At 32.5% G+C, this 12,444-nt stretch overlaps 1 protein-coding gene across 1 annotated transcript in view; it reads left to right on the top strand.

Moving 5' to 3' along the window:
* Positions 1-12,444, top strand: part of LOC135125784 (metabotropic glutamate receptor 2-like) — a 1,169,526-nt gene that overhangs the window by 640,603 nt on the left and 516,479 nt on the right. The window lies entirely within an intron of this gene.

Here is a 12,444-nt window from a genome sequence, read left to right as displayed (position 1 = left end):
CACAAAATTTTGCCGAATAAATCTTATCCAAAACATGCAAAATATGTATGTATATATTTTGCAGGATGATTGAAAAAAATTAGTAATTGAGTCAATTTACATTATTGATTAAAGCAGTAACTGCAAAATCGAATGGTTTAAAATCTTGCAGACGTTTTGAGGTCATTGTAAGTTTGTAAAATTTTTCAATTTACCTGGATGTTGTATTTGAAACTTACTTCCCATTTATTACCATAAAAATCAAGAATACTGATAATTAACCATCAAAAAACCCTTGAATCTCTAATTTTTCTCTCTTACTTCTTAATAATCAACTGTTATTTTAAGTTTGTGTTTTTGCTAGAGAGTCGAAACGAATTCGATTTTTTTGACCAATTTTACTAGTAACGTACAGTTTTCATATTATTTAAACATATGTACAGTACCTCGATGTATCAAGGTAACTTTTAACTCTGCTTCAATTATTGATTCTGTAAACTTCTCTGTATTTTTATTCCTTGTCGACAGCATATATTTTATTTGTTTTACGATCACATAAAGCACACATTTTTATGGCATTTGAATAAACCGTGACATTGTGAACAAATGCTGAGAACGTGTTTGCCTTTGGTATTTATCAATGCTATCAATAAAATACACGCACAAATATTTTACTTCGCCAAATATTGTCTGTTCTCCAAAAAAACCTGGTTAATACACTGATTTATTTAAACTCTGACGAATGTCTTTAAACCAACAAGCTACGCTACAGTTGTACGCAAAACAGAAATTAAAAAGGCAAAATTTGTTCAAAGACCGATTCCTTTGAGAACTAATACGTCAAGATGACCTACTCCTAAAAATCTTATAATGCCCGAAGGCCAAACGCTGTTGCAAATTTAAACGGAAATTCCCGTTCATCGATTGTGTAGCGTCGCGTCGGGACGCATTCACAATGAGGTTTCAATCACCAGCAATTATCTGTGCAGCTCCTGGGGGATTCCTATTGTAATTTTCACGTTTTACAAAATTTATTCATCAGATAATAAAAACAGGGTTACCTTTATAGTTCGTTGTGCTTATCCGGAGGTCGTTAAGCTTCAGTTTCAACTAGCTTCTGTGGTAATTTAGATAAAAATTATCTTTACACAGTCACAAGACCTGGCTTGCCGGCTGCTATTTTTTTCTTTTTTTTTTGAAGGGTTATCAATCACTTTAAGTAAACTGTTGGCATTTGTTGTAATCGCGTTTTATCTTTCGGGTATAAAAGTCAGGATGACACGCTCGGATTATGAATGACCTAATTTTATTGTCCTCCGCCTGAATATGCTTAGTAAAATGGATTTGTAAAACTAGAACGACGCAGTGTGCTAAATGTAAGGTATTAAGGAAACTTTATTTAGGTTTTGAAATTAGTTCCCCTGGATTCCCATTACCCAGTTTCCTATTTTTGAAGGTTTCGGCGTTGCACGTTAATTGTAGACAGTAGCTACATTTTATGACTTTTACAACAAATTTATTATCAAAAATGAAGCTGACAAATTTATACTTTAGGGTTTAGGTACTAAAGCTAAAAAAAAATTAAAATTGCGTTTAAATTAAAATAAAAATTCATAACAAAACATTTCATCAAGATGAATCGTATTATAGTTATAGATATATCATAGTATGCATGTTCCACTCACAAACGACGTGTTTTCGATTTTTGCTGACCTCGTTTTAAGGGGTTTATAGTATGTTTCATAATTAATATAATACATCCAAATCCTGCAATTGAAAAAGCAAAAGCTTCACAAGTTGAAACAAAAATATGTTTCATAATTACATTTACAGCTCAGCATATAAAACTAACATTTACATTTACATTGCCTCTCTGTTAGCTGAAGGCCTTAAAGCAGAAAATGCAACAAAGCTTTCATGGATGTGGTAGGTACTAATATAATTTCAACATCCTGTGGCAGTTTGACGTCGCATGTGATAAAAATCAAAGTGTACTTTAAATAGATTGCGGCGTTGAGTAGGTAATGTAAACAACATGTTAATATTATATGACTAAGTACGTTATTATCTTTCTCTACACACAAATTGGAGGTATACGATGTTGTTAATTAATTTAATTTTGGTTGGAAATGAAATGAAATGAGAAGACGCAAACCTGACTTAATCATCGATTTTCGTATCACACGGAATTATGAACATAAACGTTAATTAAAATTACACGAACTGCGTTTCTGGTTATACGTACATGCCTTAGCCCGAATTCTAAGTTACGGCTCAACTTTCGGGCTCGACGAACATAAATTGCTGTTTTCGGACGTTAAATCAATTTTTAAAAAATATTTTAGAAAAAGCAAATATATATATACATACATATAAGTATTCGTTTCGAGATATCTTATTTACAATTAACTGAACTTAATAGGTACGATAAGACAACTAAAGTAACCTTGAACAAAAAAAAAATGGTAACAATAGCTATATCGGATGTGTTTTCAGATTTAATGCAATTATCTGGTGCAATAGCGCAACAAATCAAAATGCGCATAATTGTCACTAATGAACGTAAATTCAAACAAAGCAGTAGTTAATAAGCTTCAAATGTAAATTGAAATTAACTTTGTGACTCAAATGTTTTGTTTGAACTGAAACCCAGATATTTAACTATTTATGCTTTAATAAATGAAGATATTTCATGGGTCCCTCGGCTCTGTGCAAGTTTATGAAATTTTTGTCGTAGTGGATGTTAAAATTTAACTCCTAATTAAATGATAAAGAATGAAAGAACAGATGAAAATTTTGAAGTAACTCATCTTACTTTATTTTTGTAAGTGAAAAATTTTGCCAGTAGACTATTTTTAATTTTAGTAGTAGTATTAATTTATTATTTGCCTCACAGGCTTAATAAGATTCCCAGTAAGGATTAACTTAATCTACATAATACAAATAAATCAATAAAAATAAATAAAATAAATAAATATTGGAGTTTTATATAATAATAATTGTTCTATTCTTTCTGCTTGCCTTAGTTGCTTTATCTTCCGTACTTCTTTCATCAAGTCCAGTCTTCTTCCATCCTCGTTTAGTACTTCTTCCCTACTTTCCTCCGATTCTCACAATCCGTCACGTCCTTCCCGCATGTGCTCTATTGTTTCTCCCTCTCTCCAACAAATCCTACACCTTCTGTCAGTTTCATCCATCCAAAAATTATTCTCTTTCTCTTCATTTCCACACTTAAATCTCGCCATCATTCTTTTCTCCTTTATACTCTCTCTCTGTGTGTATTTTGGTACTTCATCCATTACTATTTTTCTATACTCTGCATTATATCTAGACTCCGATATTCTTGATCTACGTTCTTGCTTATCTATAGCTTTATCTCTTACACTCAGTTCTTTTTTCATACTCCTTCCCATTTTTCTCATTCTCTCGATTTCTTCACACGCATATCCCTTTCCTTCATAATACTTGTCTCTTTCGTTCCAACCATGTTTTCACCCTTCCTTTCTTATTTCTTTCCAACATTCTTGCAATTTTTTACAATCGCCTCTCTCATTAAACTTCTCTTCAAATCCAACCGCCCTCCTGCCCTTTTACCCGCTTCCACTCTCATTTTTTCCTTTTTGTTTCTTCTCTCACTATATACCCCGGCGTATACTTTTCCAATCCCAATGTGCATTTTAAGTATTTTTTTTGCACTCTATTTCTTCATATTCCCTCCATCCCCAAATCTCAGCTACGTACATAAATACACTTTTGGTCAAACTGTCAAACATCATTATTCTTCTCTTATAATCATGTCCAAATTTCTAGTATTCCCCATACAATTCCTATCACTTTGTTCGCTTTTCGGACCATTTCATGAATGTGCGCCATATTTTTAATGCTCTTTAATGTATATCCTAAGTATTGGAATTCTTTCACCTGTTCAATCTTCTTCCCTCTCCAGGCCCACTTTTCCTTCTCCTTTCTCACTCTCTTCCCAAACACCGCAATTTTTGTTGTTTCCAAATTCAATTCCAATTCTTTTTTTTGTACGTACTTCTCGAAACTTTTAATCATTGTTTTCATTTCTTTTCTTTTCTTTGTCACAATCACCAAATCATCTGCGTACGCCAACGACCACACTTTCTCTTTACCCACTACCACCCCTCCTGTCCGTGCTTTTCTGAACATTTCATGTATATCTCCTAGATAATCTGCAAACAATGCGGGGCTGAGTGGGCATCCTTGTCTCACTCCTCTATTTGCATAAAAACTCTCGCTCTCTATTCCATTCACTTTCACCTTACTTACTGTTTCTTCATATATTTCTTCCATTTTCGTTACCAGGTACGCATCTACTCCCTTTCTCTTTAAATACTCCCACATTTTCTCTCTATTGACGCTATCAAACGCGGCTTTGAAATCTATGAACAATGCGTACATTCGTCCACCCTTTTTCCTAATTTCTCTTCCCACTAACTGCCGCATCCACGCTTCGTTGTAGATTCCATCGCCTCCTGGTGCTTTTCTCTCTTTTCAGTCTTTCTACTTCACCTACCAATAATTCCATAGTGTTTTTTCCATTCATGTATTTTGATTTTCCTATTGATTTCAGTCTCCCTTCTCCGTTCCTTGTTCATATATCTCCATACTTCTTTCGTTTTGAGGGACTTTATTGTCTTCTGTTCTTCTTTTCGTTTTTATTTTTTCTTTTCTTCGCATTTTCTCCTATAATTCTCTTTTGCTTTTAAGTACTCTTCTTTCCTTCCCCTGTTATTCTTCCATTTTCTTAATTTTTTCCTTGCCTTTCTCTTCAACTCACTACATTCTCCGTTCCATCCATTATTCCTCCCTTGCCACATCTTTATTTTCCGTAGCTTCTATTTCTTCTTTTACTTCGAATTTCTTTTTTTATAGTTTACGTCTGTATCTTTCAATTCCCTCTTCATCCCATATTCTTTTTCTATTTCTTTTCTTTCGTTTCTTCTCTCTTGTTTTTCGTACTCTTGCTCTTTTCTTTTGTGTTTTATTTCTAGTGGCATGTGGTCTGATTCTAATCTTTCCCCCACTTTGAAACTCACTATTTCTTCCCACGCCTCTTCGTTAACATTCCCATAGTCTATAATTGAGTCTCCCCTAGCACCTACGTACGTCCATTCTCCTTCTCATCTCCTTCCTTGTTTCCATTCTAAATTTCCCTATTCCATTTCTTCTATTATCTTCCACAATATTCTTCTCTTGAATAGTGATGAATTTTCCAATCTGTTAAAATGGTCGACAAGGCTGTGTCTCCTCTAATGATCGAAATTAAAAAACTTAGAGATGAGGTTCAGATTCTAAAATCAAGTATTTTCGAGATGGCGAAGATGTCAACAAGAGAAACCCCGTATAGTTCTTTAAAACTGCCTTGCTGGGATGATCGTTTATCTGAAAAATCATCAGTTTTATCTAGTAATGAAATTGAAGGTAATGTCTTCGCAATTAGTGGTAATAGTGACAAGAAAGGTCCTCTGAAAAACCTGGATAAAACATCGTTTAAAAGAAATGTAAACCTTCGCTCAGCTGGTGTGGAAGATAATCAAAACGTGTATGAACCCAATAAAAATGCTCCAGTTAAGTCCAATATTACTAATGGTACCAGTAAAACGAGGGTAATGAAGACCTTGATAATGGTACTTCTCAAGTCACCAATGAAAATGGAGATGCTCTTGAAGATCGTAGTAATGAGTTTGTTGCTGTCACTAGGCGACGAAAAAGGGACATTCATGTCACAAGAGTAAATCCTGGGGTTTAATTAGTAGGATTGAAGATTATATTAGGAATAAATTACAGTGTGTTTGTAGCGCAAATGATAATATGGACAATATTCAATCCTTTGAACTTAAACAATTGAATTCTAAGTTCCCTGATTCCTTTAAATTATCAATCGATTTCTCATTAATTAAAAAAGTTTTGGATGCATCTTTTTGGCCAATCGGTATTGCTGTTCGTAAATATTTTAGTCCTCGTAGTGTACGAAGACAACCAAATTTTCAAAAAAGTCCAGATCATCAAACTCAGAGTTAACTATTTATTATCAGAATTTAGAGGGTTGAGAACTAAAATCAGTGATTTATATTCTAATGTATTGTGCGAGAACTATCCGATAATTTCATTAACAAAAACTTGGCTTAATGACACATTTTTTAATAGGGAAATTATAGATGATAGATATGTTGTTTACAAAAAGGATAGATCCTTTTTAGAGACGAATAAAGAACGTGGTGGTGGTGTAATGATAGCTGTTATAAAGAATATTCCTTCTACTTTACTGCAAATTGATACTCTTCAAAGAAAAGAAGTTTGGATACTAATCTCGTTTAATGGCATTCAAATTATAATTGGAACTGTGTATTTTCCTCCTAATTCACCCTTAGCTGTGTATTCTGACCATATGTCTTTGGTTGATTCTTTAATTGCTGATTATCCTGAAACTACAGTATGTATTTTTGGTGATTACAATTTGCCTGGATTGAGCTGGAAAAGTGATACTAATTGTAATTATTTAATACCTGTTAACGTTGTTTCAATGATTGAAGAATTAATTTGTGACAATTTCGCTGTGAGTGGTTTTTTTCAATACAACTTTATATTGAATGGAAATGATGTAATTTCGGATTTAAGCTTTAGTAATACTGCACTTATCATTGAAGAATGTTTATCCTTATTACCGAAAGATATAAATCATCCTGCCTGTATTATTAAAATTAGTGACATATTCTTGCCTTTACTAGATCGTACTATATACACATCTTATTTGGATTTTAAGAACGCGTCATTTGATGTAATTAATACCTGCCTGCAGCAAATTGATTGGTTTACCATGGAAAATTTTTCTCATCTTGATGATTGTATGTATTATTTTTATTCCCACATAAATTCTCTTATAACTCGTTTTGTTCCTATTATTGTTAAAAAAACTCAGAACAACTTTCCTTATTGGGTTGATAACCATACAAGATCTCTTATTGTGAAAAAAAAGAAACTCATAGGAATTTTAAGGTAACTGGATTATATTCAGATTACGTAAAGTTTTGTGATCTTAGAGGTACATGTAAGTTGGCTATGAACTTGTGTAGGAAAAATCATATTCGAAGTGTTGAGCAGAATATTATTGTTAATAGTAATGGTTTTTGGTGATTTGTCAAGAAATCAAAATCTAATACAGTGGGGTTCCTCTGTTCTATGTTCTTAGGTGATATCATAGCTAATTCTTCTAAATGCATTGCAGATTTGTTTGCTACTTATTTTTAAACTGTATATACGGTAGCTGATACTGATGTTAATATGAGTTCATCAAATTGGAAAGACAATCTTGTTGATATTAATTCATTTGAAATATCCACCGACCTTGTTTTGTCTAAATTACTTTCCTTAGATTCTTCTGTTAAAATAGGTCCAGATTTTCCATCACTATTTTTAAAACAATGTGCTCACAATTTATGTTTTCCCCTACAAATTTTATATAAAAGATCTTTACAATTATCCAAAGTTCCGACACTATGGAAAATTTTTTATGTTACACCTATTTATAAGAAAGGTCATCGTAGTGATATTTCAAACTATAGACCTATTAGTATTAGTTCACCTATAGCCAAAATATTTGATTCAATTACATGTGACATTTTGTCTTTCCATGTAAAAAATATCATCCTAGACGAACAGCATGGTTTCTTTAAAGGGCGTTCGACAACTTCTAATTTAATGATATTTACTAATTATATAGTTAATAACATGGAAAATGGTTACGATACTGATTGTATTTACACTGATTTGGCAAAAGCTTTTGATAGGGTGAATATTCGTATTCTACTATTAAAATTGGCTAAGATTGCAATTGGTGATCCTTTACTATCATGGATAGATTCATATCTAAGTAATCGAAGGCAATTTGTAATTATAAATGGGTTTAAATCAAAATGTATAATTCCATCTTCTGGTGTTCCGCAAGGTTCCTATTTAGGGCCCTTGCTTTTCTCTCTATTTATAAATGATATCAAAGATGTTATAAAATCTAGTCAGTTTTTACTATTTGCAGATGATTTAAAAATCTTTAAAAAAATTACTTGCCCCTCTGATTGTCATATGAAACAATCTGATTTGAACTTTTTAGAATTTTGGTGTAAGAAAAATGGACTAGAATTTAACATACCTAAGTGTAAGGTTTTAAGATTTAGTCGCAAATTATGTTCTGAACATTATAATTATACACTGTCTTCTATTGTTCTTGAAAATGTGACCAGTTTTTGTGATTTAGGAATTACTATTGATAGTAAACTCTCTTTTACTTTTCACATAAATAATATTGTTTCTAAAGCAAATAAAATGTTAGGATTAGTAAAAAGAACCTGTAGTGAGTTCTCAAATCTTAGATCTTTTATTGTTTTGTTTTCATCTTTTGTAAGGTCGATCCTCGAATACGGTGTTACTATATGGTCTCCTTATTATAAGATGCACAGTCAAAGAATTGAAAAAATTAAAAAAAAATTCGTCAAATTTCTGTGCTATAAGTTCAATATATTTTTCAGTAACTATAATTATACTATGATAATAAGTTATTTTGGGCTTACGTTACTTTCTAAGAGAAGAATAATGTTTGATATGTGTTTTGTTTATAAAGTATTGTCTGGTATTGTTACTTGTTCAAATATTTTAATTTTATTTATGATACATGTTCCATCTCGTCAAGTAAGAAATTCTCACTTACTTTCAATCCCATATCATCGTACTTTGTACGCGTTTCAATCGCCTGTTAGTCGTCTTGCTAGACTGACTCTTATCTATAATGAAATTGAGTTTGTGGGAATTTCTTACACCAGGTTTTAAATCATCGATCCACAGGAACATTTTAATTTAGTGTTGTAACTTTTGTATGTTTTTATTATTGTAATTGGTTATTTTTTGACCGTTAATAAACATCATCATCATCAATATTTTCTCTTCTTTGTTATTTGCTTTGTCTTTTGATCCTCTTTTCTCTCCCTTTTCTTTATCTATTATTCTTGTCCCCTTATCGCTCAGTCTTGCGTTAAAATCGTCCCCTATAAGTATTTTTCATCTCCTTTTTCTTTTGTTTCCTTTTCTATGTTTATGTTGGTTTCCTCCATTTTCTTGCTATAAACGATTATTATTTCCCATCGATTGTTATCCCGCTGTACTACTTTCTTCATTATTCCGTTTTTGTTATTACTTTCCTTTTCCAATTCTTGCATTTCTTTCAGAATTCCCATTACTATTCCCCCGCTTGCTCTCCCCTTTTCCTTTTCCTTTGTCGCTCTTTCACATTCCCACACATATTCTTGTGGTAGTGTTTCTTCAAATTTCGCCCAGTTTTCTCTTTGTACCCATGTCTCTAATAGCCCCACCACATCAAATTTTCCGACTTAGTCCCAGAACTCCTTTTCCTTTTTTCGCAAGCCTTGGACATTCCAGAACAGTACCTTCAAGCCTTTTTCTCCTAATTTTGTACCAGTCTCGCTTTTTCCAATTTCCCTATCTGCATTCCTGATTCCTTTTCCTTTTCGTTCGCCTTTTTTCCTTCCATTTTTCCTCCTTTTCTTCCTTTTCTTTTGGCTCTGTACAAAAAATTGCTACCTTCTTGAGTCTGCCCTCTTCTTCATTCCATTCAGAATTTCTGCCATCTACAGTTACTTTTTTATATCCCACTCTATCCATTTTCCCTTTATTTCTCTGTTTTGTTGCTTTTTCTTTTATTTTGATTTGAATTTTTCTTTCCGTTTTTGTCAGGTCATCATTTTTTTATTTTTAGTATATTTTACTAATGGATATGAAACTTAATGTTTGGATAAAGTTTAATACCTAACGTAGAAATCCTTAAGTGTAGAACTTTTTAAGTAAAAATTAGTCTTTTTACGTAGTTTGTGTTAGTACCTCATTCATTTTTTTAATGGCCTTGTATAAGTAATTCTAAAAACCATTAATATATTGATAAACCACAAGCATAGTGGATACATTTTGGAGATAACGTCATCAATTTTTCGGAAGGGGTAAACCGAGATATTTTGATTTGCATAGCTATTAAGTTTATCACATTATCCGCTTACTTCTTGATTCAAAATACGAATCTTAGTATGCAGTGTTTTATTACTTCCAGTTTGTTTAGGGAAATTTTTTCAAGTTTCAAAATTGCCGAGGTAATCCTTCACAAACAATGAAAAAACCGACATGATATTAACGTGCGTGGAGTCTGATAAAAACGCTGGATTAGCTGCAAGCTTATACGCATAGCAATATTCAGGACGAAAACGTCCTATTCACAAAATTTTTAAACAACTCGAACGGTGTTTGAGGGCAAACTGGCATGAAAGTAAGGTATACGAACTGCCACAAATTTAGATACGAAATTTGGTTTTGAAAGCTGTTCTAAATAACTGGCATAATGGGCAAATTGTAGTTGCAATTGGTGTCAGAATTACGAGGTTGCAATTTTATAGCTTTGTTTGCAAACAGCTAGCATAACTCGAACTTTGCTACAAATGTTCTGTTTAGCGATGAAGCCAAATTTAATAATAATGGTAATGTAAATATAAATAAACATAATTTACATTACTATGCCCAACAAAATCCAGGGTGGATTAGAGAGCAGCAGTTTTTAAGAATAATATCAATTAACGTTTGGTGTAGCGTAAATGGTAATACAATTATTGGTCCTTACTTTTAAGAAGAAAATTTAAAACTGATAAAAATAAAAAAAGACAAAAATAGGAGGCGAGATCACGGTTATTCAGAGGACGTGATCAGTTTAAAAATTTGTGCGTGTAAGTAGTACCGCTGCAGTACTACCTAGTTAGATAAAGAAATGTTCAGATGAGAAGATGTTTGCACAATTAGTATGGAACTAGACCGATTTATCGAAAAATAATCTTTTAACGCTTCCCCCTTGGGCACTTCTAAGTAATAAGCATTGTGTATAGTTGTATAGTAATCATAAAGTTCATTAGTTTCGCATAATATTTGTCCAACAACAGCAGCAACAGACAACGGGCAGATAGAACTAGAAGTCTACATTACTAGGCGTAGGAACTTTGAAACTTGGAGCAAATATTAAACAAATCTTTCGACGGTCGGGAATTTAAGATATCTTTTTCTAATCGTTCTTATCTTTATACATATAGGGTTATACACAATTCTAGGATTTACCACAATATAACTTATTTCTTATTTAACAGTGACATATGCTCATTAAAAATTCCACAGTCGCACAGTCTGCTGACAAAAAATTCCATTATAGACAGCAATCCATTTTACCTCGAACGCCAGCCATCAATAAAAAGGCGATTCGTGTTAATTCTGAACAAAAATCAACACATTTTGACGCTTTCACATTGTGAAACCGGACGTTTCATTTTAAAGAATAAAACTTGAAAATATTCATTGTTTTAGGTAATATTTGAAATACCAACCTAGAATTCTTTTCAATAGTTAGAAAAATCGATATTGCACCGAACATTAGTAAGAAAAATTGCAAAACTTTTAGCTATGGAAAAACATACGTTTACTGCTGAGCTATATCTTAAAAGCTTATCTACAGCTAGCTTAATATTATTTTGCTTAGTCTCCCGAAAATTCTTTTATTTCCAATATCAGATATATCCCACGCGTGCATAAAACATATAAAGCATATCCGCGTCTTGTCATATTTTTCAAATTAATAATAATTTATGCTAGTTTTTGCAATAAAAGGCATTTAATGCCTTTTATTGTAAAAACGTCGTTCGATAGTCTCTCGCAGTCTTGCCAACGAAACATGTGCATTTGCGAGATTTGATTTATGGGTTTTATGATCAAAACTCTTATCACCAGTAAAGCAGTAAAGCAAAGAAAAATTACCATGCCAGAAGTTTTATCGATTCTCCAGCAAACTGAAATGAAACAGATAATACGGCCGAAAGGTCTCTTTCATTAATAATGAAAAAGTGACTTTAAAATGCTTGAAAAGAATTAAAAACGTAACATTTTATGAATATTGCATTAAGCTGCGATTTCATTATTCATAGTGAACTTAACGACTCGAGGAGGTCACAAAGTACACGAAACTAGTTTTAAAGTAATGTTTCACGACTCGTAAAGTAAGACAATCTAAAGAGTGTAGAGGAAACGTTAAATTCGGTTGACACTTCGTTATTGGATCGTCTACTGCCGACTAATCTCAAAAATAACGTTTCCTACTTTAAACTAATAATTACTTTAACTTTATTTTTTACTTATTATTATCCAAACTGTTCCATTTATTTGTACGGAAGTAACTTCTTTCCGGTGATATAATAGTCATTTATTTGATGTGCATCAAGCTCTAGTTTATCAAATTCAGCCACTGTTTGTGTACATAAATTTGGTCCAAGATCATAATATGTAATCGTTACTTGACACGTGCTACGGCAGACAAAGCCGCTGTCGGTGGGAATGATGATGAACAGTTTATAC

Source organism: Zophobas morio, unplaced genomic scaffold, assembly GCF_036711695.1.
Source record: "Zophobas morio isolate AGI-343-1 ecotype UQ-CSIRO unplaced genomic scaffold, CSIRO_AGI_Zmor_V1 ptg000009l, whole genome shotgun sequence".
NCBI lineage: Eukaryota > Metazoa > Arthropoda > Insecta > Coleoptera > Tenebrionidae > Zophobas > Zophobas morio.
Note: the sequence above shows the minus strand (reverse complement) of the source record. Positions and strands in the feature narration are given on the sequence as shown.